Source organism: Lepidochelys kempii, chromosome 8, assembly GCF_965140265.1.
Source record: "Lepidochelys kempii isolate rLepKem1 chromosome 8, rLepKem1.hap2, whole genome shotgun sequence".
Taxonomy (NCBI): Eukaryota; Metazoa; Chordata; order Testudines; family Cheloniidae; genus Lepidochelys; species Lepidochelys kempii.
In genome coordinates, this window is record NC_133263.1 from 87,554,830 (window position 1) to 87,573,500 (window position 18,671).

Genomic DNA, 18,671 nt, shown 5'->3' on the forward strand with positions numbered 1-18,671 from the left:
TCAGCTGTTTATGAAATTGAACTCTGCATTAGGAAAAATACATGGGCATTATCATCAGTTTAGATTAGTCCTGTTTAAAATGCCAGCCCTGTGTTCTAAGTTTGATGGGTGCAGGTCTACTGATTTCGTTTGCTATGCAACAAGGAGAGCAGGAAATGTGCTGGGGGATGCCTCAGAGAGGAAAGTTGGCTATGTAGGATGCTCCCTCTTCATGCATTACTTCAAGCAGCACCTTCAGATCAACAATGCATGTTTTAACAGGCACATGTTCAGCCAGTGGTGGTGGGGAGAGAAAAAGACAGAGAGGCAGGTTATAAAATAAAGTGTGTGTGTGCACACTGAGGGAGGGAAGAAGTGGTTTAACTTACATCCTTCTGTTGGTTGCTTTCCCAGCAATGTGCCTCTTCCAAACACATTCCACTCCATCATGTAAGCTGTCCTTCTATTGCCTCTCTGAATACCAAATTAATCAAGTTACACTACCACTTTTTTCATTTTCTGACCAATTTAGATACATACACTTCATCACCATTTATAGCACTGATGAATTTGACCAGTGACATACATATGTTTACCCCAGGTTTGCAATTTGGCTGAATGGGCTAAATTCAACTCAGGTGAAACACTCCAGTGGTGTTATATCAATCATGAATTTACCCCACTCTGATGGAAAGAATGAATTCTCTCTAAGTCTTATTATGATAATCTTTGCAGCTATGGAAAAAGCACAGAATAAATACAATCAGCCACATAAAATCACCAGTTAATTAGGCTAGGCAAAATTTAATTTTTGTATAATTTTGACCAATTATATGTTTATTTTTAAATATTTTTTAAGATTTATTTATTTAAATGTTCACAATTGTGCAAATTATGGGGTATAGGCTTTTTCATTTTGATCAATTTAAATGTTCACTGTTGTGGGAAATTATGGGGGTCAGACAATAATTAATGATGGTAGACATTGCAATTCAAAAACTTAAGCTTCATAACCATTAAAACACAAATTGTCAACATGTCAAAATATACAAAATAAATATCCATAAATCAACTGATTTATCAAGCAGCATTTTTCTTACTTTGCCTATCTATAAATTTTTATCATCAGTGATGGAAATATTTTTTGCTATGTTGTGTGTATGCTAAAATTGATGTTTACCAACATTTACTAATAAAAATCTAATCCTTCCAAGCCTAAAAACAATGGATTCTGAAATCTGTGAACCCAATGACAATGAGTCTAAAAGAGTCATTTTCACGAAAGGCTGCAGGAATTAAATTCATTTCTCATTCATGGGATACAAAAAGTGGTCCTGAGTATTCAAAATAGCTACTTGCTTATTAATCTAACTTTAAAATAGTTATTGTTTTTCCCAACAGTAGAGACCCCATACCTACATTTTCTTAAATATGTTCCCTCTCATAATTAATCTGTTCCAATGGTGTTTAAATCAATTCAGATGCTGTTCTTATGGTACAAACATTCTGTTTTTTTCTCACAGCTGAGCTATCAAATGCTGAGATTTAGAATACTGGAATGTCAAGCTTTTAAAAAGGTCCAGGAATTTGTAGAGTATAATCAGTCCTTTTATGCCCAATTATGCAGTCTCTCTTACCCTTGTCTTTGGTGACAACTTTTGTCCTTTTCATCATGGGTTGGACTTACCAACCAAAGTTGATGTCTAGTTCTTTCTGTTGAGAAATACAGTAGTTGCCTGATGTGACAGGTCAACTGGCCTTTTAGTAACTTTTGCTTCCAGAATAATTCTGGAAGATACAGTCTTGTTGGTACTTTTTCTCCCAACAAGTATGAGTCCTTTTTGCTTTTACAGTATTTCCATTGCTCATTGGTGCTTTTGTCCAGGAGTCATAATTTTAATTGCTAAATTATCCACTCTTATTAAACATAATGTCCTTCCTTGTCTCAGCTCATTTAGATGACCAGGCATTCTTCCGCTAGAGATTGCACACAAGTAGACCAAGATACTTTCCTTAAGTAATTACCATAAATGCTAAAAGTCAGAGTAAGTTCTTGCTGTATGAAACAACACAGAGAAGTACATGGACAAACCACAGAGTAAGATTTTAGCATCCACCCACTTGCTTGATTAATTCTTAGCTATAAGAAAACAGAGACAGCCCACTGGAGTCCACTCATAAATATACACAAACTTCTGGTGTAATACTCTGTCTACTCTGGTGTCAGTAATTCCAGACATTTATCAAAGTCAATGTTACTCTTTCCAATATAGCCCTTGACACTAACTATAATTGTTAACTGACACTGACAGAATATGAAATTTGCTGTATTCAATCTATAAGTCCTCTTATGAACACTTTTCCTGAACTGTGTGTTCACTGTTATCAGTATTTATTTGTATTACAGTAGTGCCTAGGACTAGGAGCCCTAGTTATGGATCAAAAAGAAAAGGAGTACTTGTGGCACCTTAGAGACTAACCAATTTATTAGAGCATAAGCTTTCGTGAGCTACAGCTCACTTCCTCAGATGCATATCGTGGAAACTGCAGCAGGCTTTATATATACACAGAGAATATGAAACAATACCTCCTCCCACCCCACTGTCCTGCTGGTAATAACTTATCTAAAGTGATCATCAGGTGGGCCATTTCCAGCACAAATCCAGGTTTTCTCACCCTCCACCCCCCACACAAATTCACTCTCCTGCTGGTGATAGCCCATCCAAAGTGACCCCACATTGTGCTAGGCACTGTACAAAGATATAACAAAAAGATGGTCCCTGCCCGAAACAGCTTACACTGTAAGATATTGTCTACACTGGTGGTGGCACGTAGGATATGAGTAGCTACAAGCCACAGTGAAAAGCAGGCTGCATCCACGTTGCAGAGCGTAGCTACATGCAGCAATGAACGACACTGGCAGCAGAGAAAGACTGGCAGCAGGGAGTTGCCGGAGCTGCAGCCTTTCACTGTAGCAGGACAAAACTCCACCAGCAGGACACAACACTGCTAAAAACAGCAGTGTAGATGTGGCAACCACTGCCTGGACATACAGAGAGTTGTGTAGGGTATATACCCTAAAGTTTTGGCACATTTTTAGTCGCCTAAGCAGTGTCTCATCATGCAGACTGCTATTCAGACCCGACAGAGACACAGACAGACGATAATACAGGAAAATAATGAGACGCTTCTTGGCCACCAGCAGCCTCACCATTGTCAAATTTTTGTAAACCCTCTAGAAAAAGAGTTTGAAGGAGGGATTTGAAGGAGGATGATAAGGTAGCTTTGTGGATGTTTGTGGAAATCTCCTCCCACATGGTGATGTCACAGAAGTACGGGGAAAAGCACTATTTCCCCATGTTTATCCCCCCCCAACTGTTCCTCAGACATTCTTGTCAACTGCTGGAAATGGCCCATCTTGATTATAACTACAAAAGGTGCCCCGTCCCCGTCCCCCCCGCTCTCCTGCTGATAATAGCTCACCTTAAGTGATCACTCTGGTTACAGTGTGTATGGTAACACCCATTGTTTCATGTTCTCTATGTATATAAATCTCCTCACTGTATTTTCCACTGAATGCATCCAATGAAGTGAGCTGTAGCTCACAAAACCTTATGCTCAAATATATTTGTTAGTCTCTAAGGTGCCACAAGTACTCCTTTTCTTTTTGTGAATACAGACTAACACGGCTGCTACTCTGAAACCAAAGTTACAGTTAGTGTCAAGGGCTATACTTGAAAGAATAACTTTGACTTAATAAAGAAAGAAGCTAAGGGACAAATTTCAAGAAGAGCATGGTTTACAGTGTCAAAGGCATCTAGAAAGGTCTTAAAAGTGTGACCTATGTGGAAAGATTGAAATAAATCAGTTTGCATAGTCTGAGGAAGAGAAGACTGAGGGGGGACATTGTAACAATCTTCAAGTACATAAAAGATTGTTATAAATAGCATAATGATAAGTTGTTCCCTTATGCACTGCAGACAGGACAAGATGTAATGGGCTTAAATTGCAGAAAGGGGGATTTAGGTTAGACACTAGGAAAAACTTCCTAACTGTAAGGATAGTTAAGCTCTGGAAAAAGTTACCTAGGGAGGATGTGGAATCTCCATCACTGGAGGTTTTTAAGAACAGATTAGACAACCACCTGTAAGGGATGGTCTAGATAATACTTAGTCCTGTCTCATTGCAGAGGAATGGACACTAGATGACCTATCAAGGTCCCTCCAGTTATACATTTCTATGATTCTATGACAACTCAAGGAGGGGGAGGATGGAGTACTGGTTCTGAGCTTCAGCTAGGAAAAGATCATGAGAGACTTTGGTGACAGTGGCTTCAGTGGTGTGAAAGAGGTAGAAACTGCATAGGAGAGGGTCTAGAATGGAATTGGAGGAGAGGCACTCCAGATAGTGACTGTAAACAAGGCATTCAAAGATCTTAGTGATAAAAAGGAAAAGGGAGATGGGGAGTATGGACAAAGATAGGTTTTTAAAAACGAGAGATACTAAATATGCTTGTATCATGAGGTGAAGAGCCAAACAAGAGTGGGAGATTAAGGAGAAGAGTAAGGGAGGGAATGACAGTAGGTTGCAAGGGAGATCAGGAGATGGGATGGGGTCATTGGGGCGAGTGGAGGGATTAGATGAGGAGAGCAGACAAAATGTTCGCATTTGTGACAGGAAAGAGGGGGAGAGAGTTGTAGTGGGGGAAGAAAAAAGGAGGAGAAGAAGGCAAGCAGAGAGGAGAGAGAAGTTCATGTCATATTTTGTCAATTTTCTCTGGAAGAAACAAGTGAGAGAAGTGGAGGCAGGAGATGGGGAGGATTTTAGGAGTGAATCAAAGGTGAGAGCTTCACCTTGAAGATGTTGCACAGGGGAACTGGCCCCAACTGGTCAGCTGTCCACAATCAGCTTTAAAGTAGAGCACACTGAGCCTAGATCAGAGTGAGACCTGATGAGTGAAGCAGGAGCAGCAGGAAGACTGCCAGAGTCACCTGGGAAGGGGAAGCTGTGGGAATCTGTGGGTGAAAAAAGCCTCCAAAGAGAAAGCCTGGCATGATCGTGCTCAGTGAACACAGCATGGAAGATTTCTGTAGGAAGCCCTGAAGCAGGAAGGACAGAGTTAAAGGGGATAGTACAGGAGATGTAGCCCAGAGTGGGCTGAGGAATTGATTTTGTTAGTTTTGCTTATGTTGGGAAAATAAAACTGACTGGAAAGACTCTGGGTGTGGCTGTGGGTCCTTTTGTGTGCTGGGGAGAAGGCCAGCTTGTTACAATGTCATATTACTTCAGTTGCAATTAGGGCTGTCAAGCAACTAAAAAAATTAATAATGATTAATTGTGCTGTTAAAAATAACAGAATACCACTTATTTAAAATATTTTTGAATGCTTTTTACATTTTCAAATATATTGATTTAAATTGAAACACAGAATACAAAGTGTACAGTGCTCACTTTATATTACTATTAAGGCTGTCAATTAATCGCAGTTAGCTCACATGATTAACTCAAAAAATTAATCGCACTTATAACAACAGAATACCAATTGAAATTTATTAAATATTTTTTGATGTTTGCTACATTTTTAATATTGATTTCAATTAAAGTGCTCACTTTATGTTATTTTTTATTACAAATATATGCACTGTAAAAAAGATAAACAAAATAAATAGTATTTTTCAGTTCACCTCATACAAGTACTGAAGTGCAATCTATTTATCGTTAAAGTGTAACCTACAAACGCAGATTTTTTTTTGGTTACATAATTGCACTCAAAAACAAAACAGCGTAAAATTTTGGAGCCTACAAGTCCACTCAGTCCCACTTCTTATTCTGCCAATCGCTAAAAACAAACAAGTTTCTTAACACTGACGGGAGATACCGCTGCCCACTTCTTATTTACAACATCACCTGAAAGTGAGAACAGGCATGCACATGGCACTTTTGTAGTCAGCGTTGTAAGGTATTTACATGCCAGATATGCTAAACATTCATATACCCCTTCATGTTTTGGCCACCATTCCAGAGGACATGCTTCTATGATGATGACGCTCATCAAAAAAAATGTGTCAATTAAATTTGTGACTGTACTCCTTGGGGGGAGAACTGTATGTCTCCTGCTCTGTTTTACCCACATTCTGCATATATTTCATGTTATAGCAGTCTCAGATGATGACCCAGCACATGTTCATTTTAAGAACTCTTTCACAGCAGATTTTACAAAATGCAAAGACGGTACTGATATGAGATTTCTAAAAATAGCTACAGCACTCGACCCAAGGTTTAAGAATCTGAAATGCCATCCAAAATCTAAGAGGGACGAGGTGTGGAGCATGCTTTTAGAAGTCTTAAAATACCAACACTCTGATGCAGAAACTACAGAACCCAAACCACCAAAAAAGAAAAATCAACCTTCTGCTGGTGGCATCTGACTCAGATGATGAAAATGAACATGCATCGGTCCGCACCGCTTTGGATCGTTATCAAGCAGAACCCATCATCAGCATGGAAGCATGTCCTCTGGAATGGTGGTTGAAGCATGAAGGGACATATGAATCTTTAGCACATCTGGCTAAAATATCTTGCAATGCCAGCTACAACAGTGCCATGCAAACGCCTGTTCTCACTTTCAGGTGACATTGTAAACAAGAAGTAGGCAGCATTATCTCCTGCAAATTGTAACCAACCTTGTTTGTCTGAGTGATTGGCTGACCAAGGAGGAGGACTGAGTGGACCTGTAGGCTCTCAAGTTTTACATAGTTTTATTTTTGAATGCGGGTATTTTTGTACATAATTTTACATTTGTAAGTTCAACTTTCATGATAAAGAGATCAGTGGTCCATTTGCTCCCTCCCTTAACTGCAGAGGTAGGTGAGGAATGTACAGGGAGGGACAGGGAATGGGTGAAGCCTTAACTGTACAACCCTACTCACTGAACACTCCTAGGATATTGTAAATTTGGGGGTATTGTAAATTTGTCCTGTGTATAGGTCATCTTCCGCTTTGTGAGGCAGGGTTCTGAAATGCAGGGGCTGCAGTCAACTCCAAGTTTGGGGTGTTGTTTTGTAATTTATGTAATGTACAAATAAAAATAACATAAAGTGTTAAATACAATTGCTCCATACCCTACTAAGAATACCACCACATGGTATAGATATATTTAAGAGCAATCAAAGAATTTTCACAGTGATTCCAGATACCTGAACTACACATATAAACCCATTAAGGATGGACAGCTGGAAACCACCACCAGGAGTAAGGTTTGGGGGAATGTGGAGGAAACATGGAAGAGTTTGAAACAGAAATCCTTGTTGCATATGACTGAAGCGGATGCAGATAAAATGAATAGTGCCAGCCAGTGAAGTGGCCTTATTATTGACTGTAGTTGGTGCAGAGACCCTAGATATATTTAATACTTTTGTAAAGAAATGTATAATGAACTTAATAAATTTATATTAAATAATCTTATAGAAGTAGATATTATAAGAAAATGTAAAAGGGAACTTTTCTGCTTTCCGTGTTTCTTGTTAACACAGATTTCAAAGGTTGTAAAAAATCAGAAAGTTGATTTGTGTCTTATCTACAGTGGATCCTCGGTCTGTGTAGACAACAGGGCGAAGCAACCAGACAAATGTGCGATTTACTAGCTAGATGTAGAGCTCCCTAATGAAACAGACTAGGGAGAACTAGCCAGCAACTCCAAGGACACAAAAAGCAGACAACTGAGATAAGTAACAATAATAGAAGAGTTGTAAGAAATAATAAATATATGAAAGCAGTGGTTTAAAAAGATAGATAAGGAATACCAATTAGAGTTTTAGCAGGATAAGTAAAAATATATTAGAAATATATTCAGAATGAAATATTTATAGATGATGTAGTTTTAATAATTTGTATTTGTGTGATGTTACGAAGCAAGGTATGAAAGGATGTGTTTAGCAAAGTGGGGGAGGGTGGGAAGCAAGGCAGGACTTATACCAGATCAAACCAGCACGGATCTGACAATGACAGAAACAGCCTACATGCACCGCCGGTAATTGATTGATGTATCCTGTTCGATGTGCTTTACTTATGCTTTAGCTTGATTAAGATGGTAATATATTGTCCTAAAGTTTCCTTATCAAAGCTTTACATTAGTTAAGATTAATAATTGGTGTGGACAGTGCTTTTCACCCAAGAGTTTCCTGCTCTCATCTGTGGACAGTACTGATTTTGATAGAGTCTGCACAGTTTGTGAGCCTGCAAAGAATGGAAACTTTGAGAAACTCCTTTTCCACACAATAGTGCAACTTCCACAGGGATGGGTAGGTGAACACAGCATTGCCAGCTAAGAAGCTTATGGATATTCGCTGCTCAGAATCCAATGAACTCATTGCCACTGAATCCACATCTGGGACCAAATGTGAACGTCTCAGTTTCAGCCTGAATGAGAAAAAATAAAATTTGAACAGTTTGGCATGAAGCCCATTTCTCCTTCTCATCAAGGGAAGCAGATGGTATAACAGAGAAGAGGAACAACACCCTGAAAGCTATTTTGCTGCTTCTAAAAGAGGGACTAGAGATCACCTACCAGACAGTTGGGGAACAGACATAACTTCAGGAGGAGCAATAAGGAGCATTAAAAAATATTCCAAAGCAGTCAAAGCTAGAACCAGATTTGCAGCACCGTTTCTGTACACATGGTTCAGTTTACAGCAAAATGTCAGTTCAGGAATTAGGTGCAGTACTACTATATTGGAGAAACCAAGACTGGGGCTTTGAAGCATATATATATGCAGCCTTCACAGTCTTATTTTTTTTTATTATTAAAATAGAAGGATGTGTGGAACAGCTGCTGTTATGTAAGGATGGGTTTAGCTGCAAAGAGCAAAGGTCATCCTCCATTTCGGAAGGCAGGGTTCTGGACTGTGGGCTGCAATCAACACCAGGACCTAGTTGCTGTTGTGTTAGTTATGTAAACATTTAATTAAAGTTATTTTGTTGTTAAATGGAAGATCTCTAGGGCCTACTGAAAAAGATGACCACCAATTATCTTCCTAGAAAATTTTAAATTGTAGCTGGTACATGCTTCCATAATACCCATTTTCAGACTGGATAGCCATTTAAAAAAAAAGTCTTTAAAACAGACTATAATGCCAGCAGAACTCACTTTATGGTTTAAATCTGGATGATAATAATAATACTTTTCAATCAAAACTTCAGATGACCTTATTAAGAAAGAAATACTCAGGTATGTTTAAAAGGGCTCTTAACTTGATTGATAAAAGATCTGAAAAATCCATTGTTCTCTCTCCTTAATCAAATCAAGCTTTTTACTTTTCCCAAATTCACCATTAAGGTAGCTTGTTTTTATCTTAACTTTTCAGACTTATGTTAATCTGTTCATAACTTTTCAGAGTTTAGAAATAAGGTATTGAACATGTTCATCAGTGACTTTAAAACGTTACATGCAATATTGCAATTTATTATACTAATAGCATATTAATTAATATATTATGTAAACATATTTTGCTTCTTTATATTAAGTTTCCTCAAATTGAAAATGGAGTCAAACTCCCAGTGTGAATTCTTTTAAAGTTATACCATTGCTACTACTGGTGAAAATATCTAGTTGCATCTTCCATGCATGTCCCTTTTAGCTATGCAGGGAAGGTGGCCTTGTGGAAGAGGTGAGGAGTGGGTTCTACCATGTCAGTATATGTAGGGGATCCATGAGAAAGTCTGCACTCAATTATGAGAATCAATAAAGCTGTACAGAATACACATCTTTTCACCAGAGTTCTCTTCCCCTTTGACATCATGGCTAGCTCTGCCATGCTTGCATTTGCTTCCTCTCTGTGCTTCGTAAACTGAAGGTTTTACATGTACACCATTGCCTCCTTTTTGTCAGACATTATATTTAACTATTCTTTCTAAGCACAGAAAGAGTGCAAGGGCAAGTTTACCGGCTATCAATTTTTATTTATTTAATGACCACTTAATTTGGAAAACAAAAATAAATTTCAGCAGATGAGAATCAAGAGCAGCTACTATATTCCAGGTAACTGTTTATAGTCACATAATAGCCATTTACAAACTTTTAAAATAAAAAGCTAGGCAGAATGTCCTTACTTAAAAGGAATGTAAAAAGTTCTACACTCCTGTCAATTCCAGGCAGCAAAGGGCTTTCAAATACTTCACCGCCTCTGCCACAATGAGAAATCCGCAAATTAACAACAGATGGCTTGAGAGGCAAAAGTGAAATGTTAGCTCCTCCTCCCTCTTCTGGGGTGGGGTGGCGGGTGGGGACAGGACACTAAAGTGATATTGTGCCATTACAGTGACTCCCTTTGTTATCATGCTCTGAGCTCCTGTTGCAGGGCACAGGTCTAAGGCACAGACAGAGTGCCCTATACTCTAGCTATCCCGAGCTGTTGGATCAGCCATGGGAAGCCGTTTGCAGCTGATATAATTTAGAGCATTATGTTACAGCTTAAAGAGGCTAAGGCTGCTCTAAACTATGCCAGGGACTGGGCCTATACAGAACTGGCCTCAGGTTTGCAATGGCCCAAACAGCTCCTTTGTACTCCCTCCTCTCTCCAGCTGTAACAAGGAGAATCTGACCCTTACATCTGAAACAGATAAATTCCTGGGCCTCAATTCTCCTTCCACTTATACTGATGTAACTTCATTGACTAGTGGATTTACTCCAGATTTACACCCAAGTTAGAAAATAATAGGGCCTCTGGTTTCATTTAAAAAAATATTTTTGTAGCTCACATATCAAACTCTGCAGGCAGTCAGGTAGAGAAACAAGGAGTCAGAAAAGGAATCTTAAAACAGTTAAAAGGTTAGTTTAGTTATTTTTTTCATCCACACTGGATGCAATTACCTCAAAATGCAACTATTTTATAGACAAGTAGAAAAATACCTCCTCTGATATTTCTCTTTCTTGAAAATTCTGCACTTTGTACACTTTGCATATGACTAATTAAAAGGAAGACATAAGTATCTCTAAGTTGGTGATTGGTTCAAATGCCAACTTGCAAGAGTTAACATGGCCAGTGCTAGTCATGTTCTAAGGATGTACATACATACTTCATTCATTACTTGTGTTATAGGGGACAATACAATTACAACAACATATTAATGAAAAAGTTAGTGCATTTGCCATATCAGAAAAAATGACAGCTGTTTTAATATTACAAAGCTGTACAGTTGCACTTCTTATATTCCGAGTACCTATGGCAGACTCACTTTTTTTAGTCTATTCATTGTCTTTCTAACTACTCCATGCTATTTCCTATGCTCAACATTGCTCAGGGAGTAAAAAAAAAAAAAAGAGTACCATTATTCCTTTTAAATTTGAATCCTGTATCCCTGTCTGAACACACAGACACAATCTACAGACAAGTAGACCAATTCCACTTAAATTAATGGAGCTTCTCCAGATTTACACTGGTGTAAATGAAAGCTTCTGATTCTTCCAATATTTTAAAAACTGTTACCCTGCATTTTAGAAGGAAAATGTTTCTTCTTAGGGGCATTGGCTGATTTCTTTTTAATTTATAGTGAAGTAAAGGATTTCATACTTAACCTACATGTACAGTCATCCTCTCAGTGGGAGCTGTCTAAAATTTTTTTGAAGGAACAAGAGAATGTAAGTGAATCAACAGAAGCATTGGCAGCTGAGATATCAGTTTCAGATGAGTGAAGACAAGTTATTTTCTTCCCTTAACTTTCCATCCTACTGTTCAAAAAAATCAGTGAAAACAACAGTGCCCCATAAAACCTGGTATAATTATGGTGACTTATTTGTACTGCGTCAGCACTCAGAGGCCTCAGTGAAATTGGGGGCCCTCTGTGAGAGGCCCTGAACAAAAATACAGTAACCAAGCATTGTCAACTCATTGCAGCAGGCAATATAATTTAAAAAAAGATGCATCAAGTAGGCAAAACACAAATGGAGGGCATGGGAAACTGAAAATAAGGGCAAAAGTAACCAGAAAGGATAAAAAGTTCTTGTTAGTAAGAGAAACATATGTAGCATACTTGTAGCTGTGTCGGTCCCAGGATATTAGCGCGACAAGGTGCGTGATGCAATATCTTTTACTGAACCAATGTCTGTTGGCTAGGGAGAGAGAGAGAAGCTTGAAAGCTTGTATCTCTAGCCAGTGGAAGTTGGTCCAATAAAAGGTATTACCTCATCCACATTGTCTCTTGAATATGGTTATCTAGGTGTACAATGAGCTAGTTTTGAGTAAGAAAAATTTGTTTTGGTTAAAAAAAGATATTAATGATATTAGTAATCCTTACTGCTCACATGCCTGGTCTTTATCCATTAGCAATTTACTGTGAGCATCATAGTAGAAATGGGTCTTGAGGGAGGATGTGAAAGATGACAGAATAGAATACAGAAGACATTTCATGGGTAAAAGTTACATGCCAGAAAGCGTGAAGGTGCTTGTGGGAAAGGTGGGCGAATAGGCAACAGAAGATGGCATCTCATCTGAGATCTCAACCCAGTTTATTATAATTTTAAAGAATGTTTCTCCCTGTTCACATCCTAGCCAGAAGGTAAAACTCCTATTGGGCCTGATTCATCATGATATTTCTCCAGTGTTACTAATGTCATGCCATTAATTCTGATGGTTATACGAGTGTAAAAACTACAGTGAACAGTGGTGAATCAGACCTATTGTTCTGTATTTAGCACTTTTTGTTTATTTCTAGTTCAGATTAGTTGGGTGTCAAAGCACGGATATATGTACACATACCCTCTAAAAATAAAGAAGTGTATTAAGTTTGAAAATTCCCATAGACCAAGATCACCATGGGATTTATTGAACTAAAATTGTGACATTCATGATCATCTACAATAGACAGAATTATAATAAAAACATTTAATTGTCACACACTTATCTTTTATGATATAGACAAGATGGAATGGATCAAAAAAAGTAACTGTCTTCTGGATTTAAATTCAACTACTATAAATGCCATTCTGATCTACAAAGTAGAAATCCCTACCGACTTATGGAACAAATTGTTCCCTCAACTTCCTTTAATTATTTCTTTCCTTTTTAAAGGGACAGTTTTGAAACAATCAGTTTAACATATCAATGTATGAATTTTTTTCACCTTGTTGGCAGATCCCTTGAAGTGTGCTACAGATAACCTCCTATGGCACAGTTTCAGCAATTTTTAAAAAATTACACAAAATAGGCCTACACATTGTTATATGCACATAAGTAGCCTTTAAATGTATACCCACAATTCTGAAGTGCAATCCCTCCCCCAAGCTTGTGCATTTACACACATCCTCTCATATGGCATGTGCAAGTATTTTAAGTGCAAATCTGGCGTTCTGAATAGATAAAAATATTTTGTGTGTACAACTGAGTGCAAACTTATAAGTTTGGTTGAGGTTACTATAAAAGTTTGACTCTATCTCTGATAAACTAACAATATGTCATCAGAATCCAAGACTGGCATAATACATTGGCTCATCAATGTATAATTAATACTATACACCAGTCCACACCAAAATATAGAGGGTTGTTCAAAATCTGAAATTGGATCGGCTCTAATTTTGCAAGTAACCATACACTTTAAAATGTATATACCGTTTTAACAGAGTGTAATAAAAATTCTAAACAAAAAGCACATCCTCACATGTTGTGTTTTACTTGCTTGATGTAAGTGGTGATATTTGTCTGCTAAAAACACTATAGACAGATGTGAATATGCAATATTAAAATATGCAGATTTTTTTTTTTTTTGGTAGGAAGTGGAAAACAAACAGTCAGGCCTTCTTTTATCAAGGAATAAACAAGGGCCTAAATCAAAGTTTGATTTCCCTTCAGGTCACCTTTATGGTGAAAAGCAGTTGATCTCATAATACAGTAGAACCTCAAAGATACGAACACCAGAATTACGGACTGACCAGTCAACTGGACACCATGCGAAAAGTAACCAATCAGCAGCAGCAGAGATACACAAAAGAGCAAATATTTTACAGTGCCTATACTGCATCTTAAGGGTAGGCACATCTGGGCTACCCCAGTGCACCCACTTACACCTAGGAATTGAAGATGCTGAGATTTTCAGGTAAAGCTGCGAGCCCCTGCTGCCAGTCCAAGGCAGCCGGAGTAGGAGAAGCATTAGAGTCTGGCTGCTTTCCTGTAAGCCATGAGTGCCGTTTTCATGCCCTCTCCCCTGGCCTGGGTGTGTGTGTGGGGGGGGGGGAGGGGGTGTCGTTCCCTTGCCTGGGGGTGGGGGGGAGGCAGGAATGCTCTATTTTCACCACCATTCTCCCTTCCACCTTGCAAGGAAGCTACCTAGCTGCCTCTGGAACCTGGCCTGGAGTGTTAACTGCTGGAACCAGAGCTGTGTCATGCTCAGAGTCACGAACATTTCAGAGTTATGGACAACCTCCATTCCTGAGGTGTCTGTAACTCTGAGGTTATACTGTACTGACCGCTTGTCTACATTTACAGCATGGGAGAGCTTCTCCCGTCAGTGTAGGTACTCCACCTCCCTGAGAGGCAGTACCTGTGTCGACGGGAGAAGCCCTCCCATCAATACAGTGCTCTCTACACTGGAAGTTCAGTCAGTATAACTGCAGTATAACTGCAGTATAACTGCAGTATAACTCATCGCTCATGAGTATTTTACCCTATACTATACAGATTTCATGAGGGAGACCAACATTTCTCAAATTGGGGATTCTGACCCAAAAGGGAGTTACAAGGGGGTCACAAGGGTATTTTAGGGGGGTCGCGGTATTGCCACCCTTACTTCTGCGCTGCCTTCAGAGCTGCGTGGCCAGAGAGTGGTGGCTGTTGGCTGGGTGCCCAGCTCTGAAAGCAGCACTCTGCCAGCAGCTGCGCAGAAGTAAAGGTGGCAATAGAACTTCAGAACTAGGCAGCTGGAGAGTAGCAGCTGCTGACTGAGGGCCCAGCTCTGCAGGCAGCAGTGCAGAAATAAGGGTGGCAATACCATACCATGCCTTCCTTACTTCTGTGCAACTGCTGGTGGTGGCTTTATCTTCAGAGCTGGGCTCCCGGCCAGCAGCTGCTACTCTCCAGCTGTCCAGCTCTGAAGGCAGAGCAGTCACCAGTAGCAGAGGAGAAGTAAGGGTAACAGTACCACTCCCACCCCCATAATAACCTTGCAACCTTCCCACAACTCCTTTTCAGGTCAGAACCCATACAGTTACAACACTGTGAAATTTCAGATTTAAATAGTTGAAATAATGAAATTTATTATTTTTTAAATCCTACAACCGTGAAATTGACCAAAATGGACTGTGAATTTGGTAAGGCCCTACACATCTCTAATAGCAAATTTATATTTCACATAATACATGGTCAACAATATTGCTTTAGATGTAGTTTTATAAAAAGTCCCCCCCCCACACACACACACACAAACCCTCCCATCCTACAAGTTACAGTGTAGAGCAGGGGTGGGCAATGGCCTTCGGGACAGATCCAGCCCATCAGGGCTTTGGATCCGTCCTGCAGGATTGCCACCCCCGTGGCAATGTGGGGCTAAGGCAGGCTCCCTGCCTGCCCTGGCTGCTTCTGGAAGCGGCTAGCACCACATCCCTGCGGCCCCTGGGGAAGGAGGGGGGCAAGAGGGCTCCGCGCTCTGCCCTCGCCTGCAGGCACTGCCCCCTGCAGCTCCCATTGGCCCGGAACAGGGAACCACAGCCAATGGGAGCTTTAGGGGAGGTAGCACTGGGGGAGCCCACACCCAAACCCCTCCTGCACTCCACACCCTAACCCCCTGCCCTGAGCCCCCTCCCACACTCTGAATCCCTCCCTGCACCTCAACCCCCAGCCCTGAGCCCCCTCCTGCTTGCCACACCCCCTCCTGTACCCCAATCCCCTGCCCTGAGCCCCCTCGTACATCCCACACTCCTCCTGTGCCCCTTGCCCTGAGCCCCTTCCTGCACACTGCACCCCCTCCCACACCCTGCACTCCCTCCCACACCCCAACCACCTGCGCTAGCCCTACATTCATGGTCCTGCTTACAACTTCCCCACCCAGATGTCACCCTCGGACCAAAACGTTTGCCCCCCTCCACCGGTGTAGTGGTAGATCCTTGTTCCTACCCTGAGTCCCACAGACATTGTAACTCACAAGGTTAAGGCCTAAGTTATTTCACAGATTCCCTGGATTCCTCCTCCGCTTTCAGAGGGAGAAGGATGCCCATGATATTTCATCTTTCTTGTTTTGTTTCTCCAATTATAAATAATTTCATCTGATCGAAGACAAAGAATAAAGATGAATGGTAAAATAACTACATTTACATCAAAAAATTAATCTATATAGTTGCAGGTTGAATTTGTATTGCTTCATAAAATGAACTGTCATGTACTGCGTATTAAACAGAATAGTTTATACAAAAACTCTGGACAAGCTCAGCGCAGCTGGTGCAAATTGGCCAAGCTCTGTTAGATCTGGCCCTAAGTGGGCTTGATTACCCACTGCCTCACACTCTGTGTGTTGTCATTTACACTTGTGCAAAATGAATGAAAAAGGGATATAAACCTTACATAAGCAGGATGTTAGTGTTTTACATCCACTTTGCATAAATGTAATGACAACTCTGGGCCTGATTCACAAATGAATTTTTCCAGTTTTAGACTAGTTCTAGCCATTGGAGTTACATCAATCTGAACCTGAAGTAATGCAATGAGGAAACAGGTCCATAAGGTGCAAAGCAGTGTAAAGTGTGGCCATACTGTCTCAGTGTTGATAAGCAAGCCTAAAAATACAATTCCATTCTCAATTAACAGCAGAAGCAACTGTCAAAGTTCTGCCAAGAGCAATACAGGGTCAGATACTGCCTAACGCATACTGAGATACAAGTGGAGTTAACTATATCCAAGAGGCTGTTCACTCACTCTTCGGAATTCAGTAGAGTTACGCAATGCCATTGACTTCAGTGAGGCCAAAATTTTACCCAGATGTCAGGTTCACCGGGCAGGGACTAACTATGAAGTGTGATGATGGAGGCAGCAGTTCCCGCAATACAGGACATCTGACTTGTTGATGGAGCCTAACTAAAAAGTCTAGGTGTGGCAGGAGGAGAACTTAATGTTTTATTTAAAAAAAGAGAAAGTACCTCACTGAGAGTAGATTATACAGCTTCAAGAAAAGGAGTACTTGTGGCACCTTAGAGACTAACCAATTTATTTGAGCATGAGCTTTCGTGAGCTACAGCTCACTTCATCGGATGCATCAGATGTAGCTCACGAAAGCTCATGCTCAAATAAATTGGTTAGTCTCTAAGGTGCCACAAGTACTCCTTTTCTTTTTGCAAAGACAGACTAACACGGCTGTTACTCTGAAACCTATACAGCTTCAGTTACATTTCTTAGACATGAAACTGGTTTCCCAAACTAGTGTAAATCAGCAGAACTTCATTACCTTCATTTTGCAATAGGCTAGGCCCATTTACAACAGTTGAGCATCTGGCCCAGTCTCTTTATATAGCTGTCATTAAAATTACTGTATAAATATTGCAAGACATATTTCCAAAGTTAATTTGATTTTTCAAGCCTATATAGAAGTTTACCACTAGAACAGGGGTGGGCAAACTTTTTGGCCCGAGGGTCACATCGGGCTTGCGCAACTGTATGGTGGGCCAGGTAGGGAAGGCTGTGCCTCCCCAAACAGCTTGGCCCCTGCTCCCTATCCACCCCCTCCCACTTCCCACCCCCCTCAGAACCCCCGACCTGCTCCTTGATCCCTGACCGCGCTCTCCCAGGACCCCCTGCCCCTAACCTCCCCCTGGAACCCAACCCCTTATTCAACCCTCTGCTTGTCCCCCCCACCCTCTTCTTGTCCCTTGACTGCCATGACCCCCATCCACACCCCCGCCCCTAACCGCCCCCTAACCACCCCATCCAACTCCCCCTGCTCCCTGTTCCCTGACTGCCCCCCCCCGCAGAACCTCCGCCCCATCCAACCGTCCCCTGCTCCCTGTCTCCTGACTGCCCCTCAGGACCCCCGGCCCCTTATCCAACCCCCCCGCTCCCTGCCCCATTACCATGCCGGAGCCAGCCACCCTGCCGCACTGCCCGACAGGAGTGGCAGGCGAGAGCGCTGCTGGCGTGGCTGCAGGGGAGGGGGAGCAGTGGGGGTGGGCCCGGGAAATAGCCTCCCTGGCCGGGAGCTCAGGGGCTGGGCAGGACGGTTCCATGGGCCGAATGTGGCTCGGGGGCCGTAGTTTGCCCACCTCTGTTCTAGAGGAATTCCCTTTGTGAAACAAGGTGTGTTGAACAACTTTAATACTAAAAATGCAGTATGCATATTTTGTCATCTGACACAAAAGTTTCCACCGTATCTAGTGTTTATGTTTGAGTACAAAACTTTATCATATTTTCTTAGATCACTCATTTTTCAGAGTTTGGATTACAGGGCATTTGAACGACAGCTATTTGACCAAATTCATCCTTGCAAATTCTGCAAGTTTTTGAAAATTAGAAACTCTGAGATGGGGTAAAAACAGACAAACTGATGCTGCCACTTCTAGATAATTATCAAAGCACACAGATCACATTTCAGAAAGAAAAAAAATAACGGCATGAAAAATAAGTCTAAACATATTACCAGGATCCAATAAAGATAATCGAAAAGGTTTTTCTGACAAACTGTCACTTTTTCTTGCTTATTGTTCAATGCAGTAGTTTCCTAATTCA

The 18,671-nt window shown here is 40.8% G+C and overlaps 1 protein-coding gene across 1 annotated transcript in view; it reads right to left on the reverse strand.

Annotated features, from left to right (window-relative positions):
• Nucleotides 1-18,671, reverse strand: part of LRRC7 (leucine rich repeat containing 7) — a 386,482-nt gene that overhangs the window by 272,293 nt on the left and 95,518 nt on the right. The window lies entirely within an intron of this gene.